This window comes from Callithrix jacchus, chromosome 7, assembly GCF_049354715.1.
Source record: "Callithrix jacchus isolate 240 chromosome 7, calJac240_pri, whole genome shotgun sequence".
NCBI classification, from domain to species: Eukaryota; Metazoa; Chordata; class Mammalia; order Primates; family Cebidae; genus Callithrix; species Callithrix jacchus.
This window is the reverse complement of record NC_133508.1, coordinates 33,366,218-33,381,141: the sequence shown is the minus strand read 5'-3', so window position 1 is coordinate 33,381,141 and position 14,924 is coordinate 33,366,218. Positions and strand designations below refer to the sequence as shown.

Genomic DNA, 14,924 nt, shown 5'->3' with positions numbered 1-14,924 from the left:
AACATCCGATCATGCAAAGGAGAGGCAGCTGAATGGCTCCTCCATCTGGGTGTTTGTCATGTAGGGACTAAGTTGTGTCCCCCTAAACTTCATCTGCTGAAGCCCTAACACCCAATGTTGCTGTATTTAGAGACAGAGCCTTTAAAAAGGCAATTGAAGTTAAATGAGGTTACGTGGGTGGGGGCTCTAATTGCATGAGACTAGTGTTCTTACAAGAAGAGGCAGAGGCTGGATCTGGTAGCTCACATTTGTAATCCCAGCACTTGGAGAGGCTGACATGGGAGAATCACCCGAGCTCAGGAGTTCGAGACCAGCCTGGGCAACATAGTGAGACCTCGTTTCTATGAAAAATAAAAAATAATTAGCAGGGCGTGGTGGCATGCAGCTGTAGTCCCAGCTACTCAGGAGGCTGAGGCAGGAGTACTGCTTGGGCCCAGGAGGTCAAGGCTGCAGTGAGCTGTGACTGAGCCTGCACTGCACTTCAGCCTGGGTGATAGAGTGAGACCCTGTCTCAGTAAAAAAAAAAAAAAAAAAAAAAAGAGGCAGAGACACCAGGAATGCATAAGCACAGAGGAAAGGCCATGTGAGGACACAGTGTGAGAAGGTGGCAGTTTGCCAACCAGGAAGAGAGGCCTCACCAGAAACCAGTCTTGATAGTACCTTGACTTTAGACTTCGAGCCTCAGAACTGTGAGAAAATACAGTCCACTTCTTCCAGTCACCCAGTCTGTGAGATGTGTGGTATCTCATGTAGCAGTCAGAGCTGACTAATTCAGTGTTCCACTCCTTAGTTTGCAAAGCTGGGCTCCTGTGCAGGCATGTGGGTTTTCTTACATCAGTGCTGCAGTAACAGGTGCAGAGGAATAATAACCCCTTGCCCTTGTGCAGGGATCTGTTCGTTCCAAATGGCTTTCATGCGTGTTATTTCATTTGATTCTCCTAATACCTTTATGGCCCTTTGCAGAAGTTGGGGAGTTTTATTACCATTTTACAGCTGATAAAACTGAGGTATAAAAAGGCTATGTAATTTACGGAATTGGTCTGAAATCACCTTGAGAGTCTGCACCAGGCCTATTGAAACCTAATCTGGGATTCTTTTCACTATGCAAAGGTATCTATAAGTGGATTAGGATAAAGGACTTAGGTGCTGCTGGAGAAAGCGCCCCTTCTTTTTTGTGTTTTTCAGCATCCGTGTGATGACCAATGTGTCCCAATTCCCATTCACAGAATAGCTGCAGAGCCTCTATGAAAGAGCTCAGTGGAGTCATTTTATGATATGTAGGACAAGATGATCACAGCAGGAAATGGGCAAGAGTGTGGCCCAAAAAAAAATTGGCCTGTGGCAACCCAGCAGAGAGCCAGTCCAATGAGAGGGGCGGCTGAGCCTCTGTTGTCAGCCACTGCGCAGCCTCCGCCCCATCCCGCTGTCTGAGTCAGATTGCCCTTGAAGCTGTCTACACGGCAGGTTCCTATTATCATTTAGCTTTTCATTCTGTGATTCTCTGTAGGAGGGAGTTGGTGGTAATGTCCTTTCAGGCTTGATGTTCTGTTAAGAAGTGGGTGTTCTTTTTACCCTTATTCACAAACTCCCAGTGGCGACCGCCTTGAGTGGGCTGTTTCTCTTCTTAGTCTAGCTAAATCTGTGGGATAGCTCAGAGGGATTTTCCTCCCCGAGTCCCCGACAGCAGTGGGGCACCTCTGTGGGCGCCTCGTTTCCAAAACAGCTTTTACATGGATGATGGCCAGAAGTACAAAGACTCGTATTCCAAATTCACTTCGACCTCTCCGCCATCTTGAGAAGAAAATGGCCAAGGTGAGCTTTCTTCTTGTTAATAATGCTGTTTCACGCCTGTTTTCATTCTGTCTAATACAATGATTAAAACCAGAGACCTGGGAGCCCAGCTGCCTAGGTTGCTTGTGTGACCTTGAGCTAATTACTTAATCTCTCTAATCCTCAATTTTCCTCACCATTCAAACAATGATAAAAGCACCCCTCTTCTTAGGATTGCAGTAATGATTACGTGGGTTAATATGTAAAGTGCTTAGAGTGGCCCCTAGTACATGGTAAGTGGTATGTAATGTAAGCTGTTATTACTAGTATCATGTCAGGATTGCTTATCCAGTAGTTACCTGTCAGTTCAATGTTGCTTGATACACATAAAACATTTTCAGCCTGGAGTGCAGTGGCATGATCTCAGCTCACTGCAACCTCCACCTCCTGGGTTCAAGCGATTCTCTTGCCTTAGCTTCCTGAGTAGCTGTAGCTGGGACTACAGGCGTGCCTCACCAGGCCCGGCTAATTTTTGTATTTTTAGTAGAGACAGAGTTTCACCATGTCGGCCAAGCTGGTCTTGAACTCCTGACCTCAGGAGATCCACCTGCCTCGGCCTCCCAGACTGCTGGAATTACAGGTGTGAGCCACCACATATGGCTCGTAAAACATTTTTATACAGTGAATTTTCCTAGCTGCATTAGTTAATAATATGCACTGGAACTATTTTCTTTTATTTAGTTAGTTTTTAAATGGACAAAAATTGCATATATTTATGGTAAATGACATGACGCTTTGATACAACATATGCATACATTGTGGGATGGTTAAATCAAGGTAATGCATTTAGCATATGCATTACTTCACATACTTGTGTTTTCATTATAGCAGGAACACTTAAAATGTACTCTCTCTGCAATTTCTGAGTATACAATACACTATTAACTATAGTCATCGTGAAGTACAATAGATCTCTTGGCTTAGTCCTGCTAAAAGAAATTTTGTTTTTTTTTGACCAACATCTCTTTACTCCCCACCCCCTAGCCTCTAGTAACCACCAATTTACCCTCCGTTTCTATGGAGCTTGACTATTTTGAATTTCACATATAAGTAAAATCACAACACTGTTGTCTTTCTTTGCCTGGCTTATTTCACTTAACACAGTGTTCTCAAGATTCACGCACGTTATTGTAAACGACAGAATTTTCTTCCTTTTAAAGGCTGAATAGTATTCCATTGTGTGTGTGTATCTATCTGTCTATCATCTATCTATCTATCTATCTATCTATCTATCTATCTATCTATCTAATGTGTCTTCATCTATCTATCTCACATTTTCTTTATTCATTTATCTGTTGATGGACACTTAGGCTGATTTTATATGGTAGTTCTATTTTTAATTGTTTTAGTAACCTCTATGCTATTTTTCCGCATGTCTACAATAATTTACCTTTCTACCAACAGCATACAAATGTTCTCTTCTGCACATCCTGACCACTTACCTTTTGTCTTTTGGTAATAGCCATTCTAACAAGTGTGAGTGATATCTCGTGGTTTTATTTTACATTGCCGTGATGATTAGTGATGTTGAACGTTTTTTCAGATACCTATTGGTCATCTGCATGTCTTCCTTTGAGAAATGCTTATTTAGGTTCTTTGCCCATTTCTCAGTTGGGTTGTTTTCTTGCTGTTCAGTTCCTTATATATTTAATATTTTGGATATTAGCCCATTATCAGATGTATGATTTGCAAATATATTCTTCCATTCTCTAGGTTGTCTCTTTACCCTCTTGATTGTTTTCTTTCCTGTGCAGAAGCTTTTAGTTTCTTGTAACCTATTTGTCTATTTTTGCTTTTGTTGCCATCATTTTTCAGATCAATGTCATAGAACATAGATGTTTTCATCAAGGAGTCTGACAGTTTCAGGTCTTACATTTAAGTGTTTATCTATTGTGAGTTGATTTTTATCTTTGGTGTGAGATGAGAGTGAAATTTCATTCTTCTGTATGTGGTTATCCAGCTTTTAAAGAGACTGTCCTTTTCCCATTGAGTGTTCTTGAAATCTTTGTCAAAAAATCAATTGACCATAAATACATTGGGTTTATGATCATTACTGTTTTTCCAAGGCATATTCATTTGGGGGAGATTGGGATTATTTTTAATCTTGTTCTTTTATTCTTGGTTCCTCCAGTTTTAATTTTGTTGTCTTCTTTCTTAGCAACTCCTCATATTTAAGAAATTTTAAAAAGTTAAAAAATACTACCTTTATATTCTTTCCTTCTAAATTATTTTCAAAATATAAAGTTGGCAAGATTCACTCCATGACAATCTAGTTGCCTGTCATCCTCTTCTGAACGCCTGTTGTACTTCATATCCACCACAAAAGCATCATCACCCAGCTGTACTGATGTTTGTAGGGCCAAGGCCTCTATTTGATAGCTTTTCCAAGTCCTGCACAACGCTTTACATGCAGTAAAAATTCAGAAATTACATGGGAATTGATTTGTTCACATCCTGTTTATTTTATTCCCACGTCGAAAGTGTTTACCTCCCACAATTGCCAAATCAATTGTACTCCCACTTAATGTACTTAAATATACACCTGGTGATACTAAAAACCACCCACAGAAAGATGTGTACATCATATTACTTTGCTTCTCCAGGCTGATTGCCCTATGAGTTCCTCTCTGTTACATTATCCACCCACATTCTCATGCCTCTACAAGAAGGTAAGCTTCTTGAGAGCAGAACCTTGTGGGGCTTGCATGCTGACACGTTCTTGGTGCTCAGAATAGCGAGTGGTAGACATTATTGATTGCCTATCGGCCACTGCTCTTGCTTCTTTGCCAGCATAACCCGGATTTTGTCTGGCATCTTTTAAACAGGTACTTCTCATGGCTGGGCCCCCTACTGTGCCCAGTGTGTGTTTTGGAATTCATCTAAATTAACCCTGGGTTTTTCTATTCTTGTTGCCAATGATTAGTTTAGGTATGGGAATATGCTATGCTTTTTCAACACTTACTTGTCTTTGTCCCTAGAAAAGAGCAATGTGATACCTGGGTCTGTCGCAGCCACCTTGGCATCATGAGGAGAGCCAGCTCAAAAGCACAAGTTAGCACCACAATGATGGCGATTAGGAGGGCGTGAAACTCTGGGGCCTCGACAACGTCATTGAGCTATTGCTGATGAACCAATTTAGGCAAAACTCCATCTGCAGACTTCTTACACGAGGTAATAAATTCCATAATTGTTTAAGCCACTTTCAATTGGGTCTACATTTTCTGCCATGGAAAGCATCCAGACCGAGGAGACATACGATAAGTATTTGTGAACTTACTGACTGATGAAACCTGCCTTAATTTATGTCACATCCATGAACTAAAGCTCTAAATGTTGAACAGGAGAGGCAGAAAATTCTGACGGGGAAAAATCCCACTGCTCATTATTTAAGCAGCAGGAAAACAATGATTTTTATGTTGTTTCAGGTCTTGTCTTAGGTGGTGGGGTTGATGAGTAAGGAGATTCTAAATCTTGGGAGAATAGGGTTAAAAATTTGTTTTCATACATTTTTGTTGTCAGTTTTTTAGTTGAATTTCATTTTTTAACTGGCCAGTGCTCAAAATATCGTCCTTGTGAAGGTGGCCCTGGGAGCTTTTGCCCTGGCTGGCACTGTTGCAGGGTGTCGAGCCGGGCGCCTGAGCCACTAAAGTGCCCAACTCTGGGGGAGGGCTACAGAGGCCCTCGGTCACCACCAGTGGAACTATGTGGTGGGTGCCACAGATGCAGACCTGATTCCACGGTTTTCTTAAGGGTCATTTGCAGCCCAGATAAGCTCATTCTTTTTCCACATTGCCAGGCGTTCCTTACCTTCGCGCCTCACCTGTCCATTCTGAGGACCACGGCATCATCCCATGAAGAAGGAAAGCGGGCATCAGGCCACTCCTTCATGCCTGCCTGTTGTCGTCCAGGCGTCAGAAGGACTCTTGGTGATATGTCAACTTCAAGCTTTGCTGTCTCACCTGGAATACAGCAGTAACAATAGATCCACTCTACCTGCTGGTTTTGCCTCATTCCCATTCAGATACTACAATGGAACCAGGGATATGCTTTCCTGAAGGCAGAGCTGATGGTGCTGCTCCTCGGCTCACCATCATTTAACGGCCTTATTATCTACGGATATCTGCAGGCATCTCAGTCCACCGTAGAAGGCCTGGCTCCATCTGGGCCCTGCCTTCCTCTGTCATCTCACCTTTCCCCTCATCTTCCATAGATATAAAAATCTACCCACATCAAACTACCTTAGCATCCAGAGTGTGACCCATGCTAATACCTCCTTGGTGCCTTCATTGCTGCTGCTTTCCTCTCTCTGGATTGCATTCTCTACCTTGTTCTCCCTGCACCTCCTTTATAAAGTCACTTTTATTTTTATTTTATTTTTTCTAAATAAGGCCTGGCTCTGTCACCCAGGCTGGAGTGCAGTGGCGTGATCTCGGCTCACTGCAACCTCTGCCTTCCAGGCTCAAGCAATCCTCCCACCTCAGCCTCCTGAGTAGCTGGGACTACAGGTGTTCATCACCACATCCGGCTAGTTTTTGTATTTTTTGTAGAGATGGGGTATTTGCCATGTTGTCCAGGCTGGTCTTGAAGTCTTGGGCTCAAGCAATCTGCCTGCTTCGGCTTCCTAAAGTGCTGGGATTACAGGCCTGAGCTACTGTGCCCAGCCTGACTCACATCTTTGGTGTCTTCTGAAAGGCCTTCCCCAATCCCCTCATGCAAAACCAGAGTCTACCTCTTCTCTGCTCCTCCTTTTACTCAGCTAACTGCACCAATCCCCTTGCCTTAGGATTGCTTCTTTGTCTCTCTCTCCAGCTACATGCTGAGCATGTTGTGGACAGAACTTGGTCCGGTTCATCTTTTTCTATCCAGTGTCCTGCATTGGGCTTTGCACACACTGAGTGCCTGCCAGACACTTTGTGGTTTTAATGGAAGTAAATCCAGTGGAAAAAGTAAGCATAAAACACCTGCAGCAATTTCTGATGCAAGCACGTTTGTTGTAGGCATTTTCTTTTTGGGTTTGATCCTAGGAAACCAGAAAAAAAATCAAACATTAACTCCTTTGCAGGGTAGTGTCTGGAAGTAGATCTTGAACAGAGGAAGAGAACTTGGGAGGTTGAGGCAGCACTGCTACATGAGCACTACTAACTGACCTGGAAGTAGTCAATGCTTTGTTTTCTCTCATATATTTTCCTGCCATTCAGACCATCAAAACACTTTTTTTTTTTTTGAGACGGAGTTTCACTCTTGTTACCCAGGCTGGAGTGCAATGGTGCGATCTCGGCTCACCGCAACCTCCGCCTCCTGGGTTCAGGCAATTCTCCTGCCTCAGTCTCCTGAGTAGCTGGGATTACAGGCACACGCCACTATGCCCAGCTAATTTTTTGTATTTTTAGTAGAGGTGGGGTTTCACCATGTTGACCAGGATGGTCTCGATCTCTTGACCTCGTGATCCACCTGCCTCAGCCTCTCAAAGTGCTGGAATTATAGGCTTGAGCCACCGCGCCTGGCCAAAACATTTTTACAATCTAATAATAATACATTAGGCTGAGTGTGGTGGCTCATGCCTGTAATCACAGCACTTTGGGAGGCTAAGGTGGGAGGATCACCTGAGGCCAGGAGTTCAAGACCAGCCTGGGCAACATAGTGAGACTTCATCTCTATAAAACATCAAAAAAATTAGCTGTGTGTAACGGCACGTGTTTGTAGTCCCAGCTACTCAGGAGGCTGAGGTGGGAGGACTGCTTGAACCCTTCAGTGCGGTGGTGGTTGAGGCTGCAGTGAGCCGTGATGGCATCACTGCACTCCAGCCTGGGTGAGAAAGCAAGATCCAGTCTCAAAAAAAAAAATAATAATAATAGTTACATATTAAAGCTTAAATAGGTTAATTATATTCATTTCATCCTCCCTTTACTTCAGAATTTAGAGCTCTGCAGGGCAATGCAGTTGCACCAGCTTCTAAAAAGTCGAAGTCCTTGACTGACTGTGAGACCGGAACATTTGTTATCCTTTTGCCCAGCGTTTCTTCCATTTCCATTTGGGAAATTGCCATCTGTTTCTGATATCTCTCCCCAGCTTTCTTTGTGAACTAAAGGGCAAAGTTTTAACTCAATAATTTGAGCAATATCCACCTCCCCTGTTGATAAATAAATCTTCCTGTTTTCTTTCTGGAACTCCCCATCTCCTTTGCTCACCTATCATTCAATACATGCTCCTGTTCTTTCAGGGACTTTCTTGGGAATGTTATTTGGATTTATCTTGGACAGAAAGCTGCACCTGGATTCCAGAAAGGTGGTCTCCCAAGGATCCTATAGATCAAATTCTTTCACAGTATTTTTTCCAATGGAAAAACAGAAGAACCTCCCTCACTCCTGAACTGCCATTGTAAGAGGAAAACTAGCCATCCCTTTGCGAGGAAGGAAAAACACTGTTAGTGACATCTTTGAATGAGATTCATCACTTTGTATTCCTCTCTTCATAGCAACCAACTCTGTTTACTTCTCTGATTTTTTGTAAGCTGGATGAGTCAAGGTGTCTTAGTTTTGTTTTTCTGATCTCTAGATTTTAGAAAAGTGTACATTCCCTTTTGCTTTCCTACCATGCCTGCACTCAGAAAGTATAATTAGCAAGATGGTATTTTACATTAAAACATTTGTGTCTTGTGAGAGAATGCTACAGCTAATGGAAGGATAGAAAAGTAACAGTTTGACCCAGCAATCCCATTACTGGGTATATATCCAAAGGACTATAAATCGTTCTACTATAAGGACACATGCACACGAATGTTCATTGCAGCAGTTTACAATAGCAAAGACCTGGAACCAACCCAAATGCCCATCGATGACAGACTGGACAGGGAAAATGTGGCACATATACACCATGGAATACTATGCAGCCATAGAAAACAATAAGTTCATGTCCTTTGTAGGGACATGGATGAACCTGGAGACCATCATTCTCAGCAAACTGACACAAGAACAGAAAATCAAACACAGCATGTTCTCACTCATAGGTGGGTGATGAATAATGAGAACACATGGACACAAGGAGGGGAACATCACACACTGGCGTCTGTAGCGGGGAAATAGGGGAGGGACAGCAGGGGGTGGGGATTTGGGGAGAGATAGCATGAGGAGAAATGCCAGATATAGGGATGGGGAGGAAGACAGCAAATCACACTGCCACATGTGTACCTATGCAACAATCTTGCATGTTCTTCACATGTACCCCCAAACCTAAAATGCAATAAAAAAAAAAGTAACAGGTGGGCCGGGCACAGTGGCTCACATCTGTAATCCCAGCACTTTGGGAGGTTGAAGCGGGAAGATCACTTGAGTTTAGGAGTTCAGGAACTGCCTGGCCAACATGGTGAAACCTGTCTTTACTCAAAATACAAAAATTAGCCAGGCATGGTGGTGCGTGCCTGTAGTCCCAGCTACTCTGCAGGCTGAGGTGGGAGAATTGCTTGAACCTGGGAGGTGGAGGTTGCAGTGAGCCAAGACTATGCCACTGCACTCCAGCCTCGGTGACAGAGTGAGACCCTGTCTCAAAAAAGGAGAAAAAGTAACAAGTGATGAATGCTTTTGCTTTTGGTGCATGGGCTGGTAGCTGACCCCTGAGAGGACTATGCCCATATCTAGCTTGGCTAGGTCCACTATAAAAGGCATATGGAATGCCCAGGAACCCTGTGCCCTTCAGAAGTGCTGGCCTCTTTAGGAAAGCTACAGCTATACATTTCAGTTTCTTTAACGCTTTTTCAGAGTTTCAACCAGTTTCCTTTGGTGAAAGAAAAAGAAATGGAAATGACGAATGGCTGTCATGTGCTTCAGCTCCCAAGCATGAAATTCGGGCTCAGGCCAGAGGAGTGAGTTTTCTTTGGGTCCAAGCCAGCAACACGAAACCCCAAGAACCTGGTCTTTGGATATGTCATTATCTTCCAAGCCAAAGGAAATGGTTGACGTGATACTAAGTGAGATGAATTTTGGTCTATAATTTACATGAACACCAACTAATAGTTAAAATGTCAATTAATGTCTGTATCAAATTATCCAGTCACGTGGATGGTGAGAACAGAAACGCAGTGCACTAAAGATCCCGAGCTGTCGTAAGGAATTTGGGCTACACACTCTGGCAGTGATCACTAATTTTGCTGTGTTTTGATTTAGTGTTTGTGTGAATATATTCTAGTATGTCTGAGAATATGTAAGTAACACCTGGTGTGCTCTGTGCAAATGATTCTCCACTTCAGGAGGAAAGCCAAAGGGGACACGCAGCAGAACCTGAAGCATCATTATAAACAGGCTCCAGGGAACAAACTCCTCAGATTGCTGAGAATAAAACGATGTCAGAAAAAATATACAAATGTATGAGCCTTTCTTAAATGCAAAACATGCCTTTAAGAAAAGATGATGCTCAGAAGTTTGTTTTGGGGCAGTTTGTAAACCAAAGCAGGTTTTCGGATTTGCTTGTTTGTTTGTTTTTTGAGACAGTCTTGCTCTGTCACCCAGGTACAGTGGTGTCATCTTGGTTCATTGCAACCTCTGTCTCCCGGGTTCAAGCTATTCTCCCGTCCCAGCTTCCTAGCTGAGTCTACACACGAGCACCACTATGCCCTGCTAATTTCTGTGTTTTTAGTAGAGACAGGGTTTGACTGTGTTGGCCAGGCTAGTGTTGAACTCCTTGGCTTCAAGTGATCCGCCAGCGTTGGCCTCCCAAAGCTCTGGGATTACAGGTGTGAGCCACCGCTCCAAGCTCCAAACCAGGTTTTCATTGCGTAGTTTTGTTTGCATTCAAATGCTCTCAAAACACATTCTTGTGGACACACACACACACACACACACACACACACAATTTACAAGTAGAGGCACTGAGTCCAATTTTTTTAAATGCTCGTGTTAGAGGTTTAATTTTGCTGTATCTTAAGAGGGTCAAAAGGTAGATACTCTTCCTGGAGTTACTCCTGCCTGAACTGGGCAATCATAGGCTCTGCTAGACTAGTGCCTACATGAAGGTGAAGCTGATGACCTCATGGCCCTTGAAGCACTGCTTTTGCTCCCAGTGCCTCTGGGATCAGCATTCCCTTCCTTTTGAGTAACTGAGGTCTGGCAACTCACAAGTTTAGCTTATTACATGAAGAGTCTCCAAGAAGAACAGGCAAGGCAGGAAGAAGCCCTCTCCTCAAAAGACTGAAAAGCTCAACGTGCTCATGGTGAGAAAAGCTGCAGGATTATTTTGAAGTTATAGTGTTTCCCAGATCTGCATCAAATGTAATAACGAAAGATAAAACAAATTAACCTTTTGGATATTCTTGTACAAAAATATCCTACATTTATGTCATCAGTTTATCCTTCCTTCCTTCCTTCCTTCCTTCCTTCCTTCCTTCCTTCCTTCCTTCCTTCCTTCCTTCTTTCTTTCCTTCTTTCCTCCCTCCCTCCCTCCTACCTTCCATCCCTCCTTCCTTCCTTTCCTCCCTTCCTCTCTCCCTTTCTTCCTTCCTTCCTCCCTCCCTCCCTCCTGCCTTCCTTCCATCCCTCCTGCCTTCCCTCCCTCCTTCCTTCCTTTCCTCCCTCCTTCCCTCCCTTTCTTCCTTCCTTCCTTTGAAGAGCTGAGTTTCATTTGCCTGGCTAGCCCACCTGCCACCTCTGTGAGAAGTCATCACCAATGAGAAGATAACAAATCACACTGTGTCATTTTCATTACTCTGCTCATCTTACAAACCTACAGGCAATGCTGGTGGATGTTTCTAAGATGTAACATGAGTAAGAGGGAATTCAACATTTCCCCTCTAATGTGTCCAGAGAGTAACAATGGCTCCCTGTTTGCCACATTTCCAGGGTTGGGAGGTCCTGCTAGGGATCTCAGCCTTCACTTGGACGTGGTAGGTGAAAATATACAATCCATGAATTCAATATCCATTGAAAATAGATTTCTGGCTCAACAAGGGTTTCTGAGACTTCCACCGGAGTTCTCAGGTGCAGTAGAAAAATGCAGTGGTCTAGCTGATTAATCGCTGCTAAATGCTGTTTGGCAATCTGCCAGGAGAAATATAAACAGCAGAAGAACTTACTCTATAAGTTATCTGTCTTTTTGCCAAATCGTACAAGGAAAATGTGTTTAAGAAAAAAAAGAAAGATAGGAAGATGTGTTTTTATTACATGTATACTCATTAGATCCCAGCTATGTAAAACGCATTAAAAACAACATGAAGTATTTAAAATCAGCAGCAATCACCTTGGTTGGTTACTGATTTACAAGATTCAAAACATTCTGAACTGAAGATGAAGGTGCATGAATAAACACGGGTTCCTGAAAGAATCCTTGGTGATTACCTGCCGTCTGCTCCGTGAGGGGCTCAACATCTTAAGGAAAAATGTCAGCACGTAAGTGAGGAGGAGGCGTTGATACTCAACCAGTTTCCATAGGAAATTGACAGGACTGTTTGCTAATTGTGGTGAAGAGCCGTAAACATGATCAGGACTGATTCTGAAGTCTCTGACATGCACTGGTCGAGGGTTGGGCCAGTTTTCAAGCTAAATGTGCCTCCTGAGAGCCTTCTCAGTGTTGGGGGAAGACACTGCCTTTATTCCATGCCTGTTCGTTTTTCTAACTCATAATTTCCCAGAATGCAAGTGGTTTCTAGCATGGACGGGGAACACAATCACAGAACTGGCATCCTGAGAGCCAGAGCAGGACCTGATAGTTTGAACATATCCCAGTCTTAGCCTTTGAGTGGCTCAACTTGAATCGATTCTCTTATTATTATTATTTCTTTTGACTTCTTTCAAAGTTTACAATTTTGGAGGAAACACACATCTCAAACAGACAGAGCCTTTATCTGCATTGTAAACAAAACACTATGGCAGCTGCATAATAAATATACATAAAAATGGAAAGAGGAAGATGAGCAACAGAAGATTGTGGTCAGCTTTGAAGAACAGATGCGTGAGTCTATATGTGTTGATGTGCATGACGTTCCCCAGAATCTCAGGGTCAACCGGTGTCTCAGTGTTCCATGCGACCGGAGGGTAGATAAAGGTCAGGGAACTATGAGTTCAGGAATGCAACTGATGAAAGCTATGTTTGCATCCATTTCTATGCCTCAATGCACCTGTGGGATACAGCCTTGACTTCAGTGACTTCCTCAGGGCCATGAGATTCTCAACCGTAGTTTGCAGTGCCCAGTCTCTTTGGCAAAAACCCCATAGGTGTGTATGCTCTTGCCACTGCAGGATCCCTGGAAAAAACCATATTAATTCTACTTATTTTAGAGACAGGGCTTCGTTCTGTGGTCCAGGTTGGAGTGCAGTGGTGCAATCATAGCTCACTGCAGCCTTGACCTCTGGACTCATGCCATCCTCCTGCCCAGCCTCCTGATTAGCTGGAACTACATGTGCGCACCACCACGACTGCTTAAAAAATATTTTTTGTAGAGACAGGATCTCGATATGTTGTCCAGGCTGGTCTTGAACTCCTGGACTCAAGTGACCTTCCTGCCTCAGCCTCTGAAAGGCTGGGATTACAGGTTTAAGTATATCTGGCCCATAGTGCTTGGAGGCCTCTGCAGTTGAGACAGGCTGTCGCTGAACACACTGGAAGAAGATGATGGAGTTTTCAGTGAGCACGAATGCCACAGGACAAGCTGGGGGCACATTCAGGACGCTGCTCCAGCATCTGACTTTGTGTCACTCTTATGTGCCAGATGCCACCTGACCTCATGTCAACCAATTGTACCAGAGGGCATCAGACTCTCTTTTGTGGATTTGTTGGATCTGAGTTTGGCTTTATAAGTAAGTAGACTTCCAAGTCCAGCTAGGAAAGAACACTTTGCCAGATGAAGAAAAACTGCTTTCTATGTCTCTATGTCTCTGCGGCAGCAAGGCGTCTTAGCAAACCCATCCTAAGCACTCCATAAAAACCATCCTCGTTGCTGGGCCTCAGTGGCTCAGGTGGCTTCTCCAGATGCCACCCCAGCCCTCATTACAATATCTTTCACTCATGCTCTGGGTGTCTTTGACGTCCTGAAGCTTTGCACCTGGACCTACCCCTAAGAGCCTCTGCAGACAGCTGCCCCTTTGAAATGGCCCAGCTCGCTTTCCGTCGCAGCTGTGTCCTGGATGCTGCATCTGCCTGAGTCTTGGTGCCCCTTCCAGAGCTGTTCCACCCACTGAGCTCAGGCCTAACCATCCCAGCCCAGCAACTGCTGCTTTGGAAGGGAAGTTGAAAACTGCACATCAGGGTTAGGCTTCATGTTCTTTCCATGAACCAAGGCACCAGTTCTTATCCACAGGAAAAAGCTGCTGGAAACAGCTCTGGAATCACCGATACAAGTCCAAGGTATTTTTGTAAAGTTCTCTCTTGGCTTTCTACAGCCTCTGCCCTTTATTGACTTGCTCGCTGGACACCCCCATCACTGGGTGATTTCTTGATTCCCCCCACTTTTCTGGCAGCACAATTACACATCTCATTTCGCCAGACACTCGAGCTTCCCTCCTGTGCACATGAGCATATCTGCAACAGCAGAGAGCAACCGAGATACCTTGCTCTTCCCCAAACCTCACAACCATGCTAATGTTCAACCTGAAGGAAATAACTTTTCTAGAATTAAAGAGATCAGTAAAAACATTCCTGTTGTATAAACTGATAATGTTTCAAATGTTGGTTTCAAATACATTTCAGGCAAAGTGCATAAAATATATTGGAGAACGGGGACCCATTCTGAGGTCAGTGTAAGAAGGTGAGATCCAGGTAGTCTCTGGGGAATTATCTGGGTAGCACAGTGAGGGACAAATGAAAAGGAGATAGGCTGGTTCCAGCATTAGTGGATGATGTCCGTGACTATGTCAGGACGACAACACAGACATTTTTAACTCAAAATTCTAGGGAAGTGGTTGTATGAACCAAATAAAAGCTTGTTTTGGGGAATTCTGAACTTCATTTATACCCCACCAGAGAGACTCATGTTAATGAAAAGAGCTACAGTGACTGAGGTTGACTCTGTCCCAAGGACAGCATTTGGTATGTATTACATCATCAAATGTTTGCAGCAACGCAAGAGGGAAATCATGTTTATCAGCTGCATTTAACAGAGGAGGACACTGGGC

General features: G+C 43.7%; 1 long non-coding RNA gene across 1 annotated transcript; it reads left to right on the top strand.

Moving 5' to 3' along the window:
• The first annotated feature begins 1,425 nt into the window (after nt 1-1,425).
• Nucleotides 1,426-7,219, top strand: LOC118143202 (uncharacterized). Its single transcript, XR_004727443.3, has 3 exons — nt 1,426-1,812; nt 4,809-5,001; nt 5,627-7,219. It is a non-coding gene; the product is annotated as an uncharacterized LOC118143202 (long non-coding RNA).
• The last annotated feature ends 7,705 nt before the right edge of the window (nt 7,220-14,924 follow it).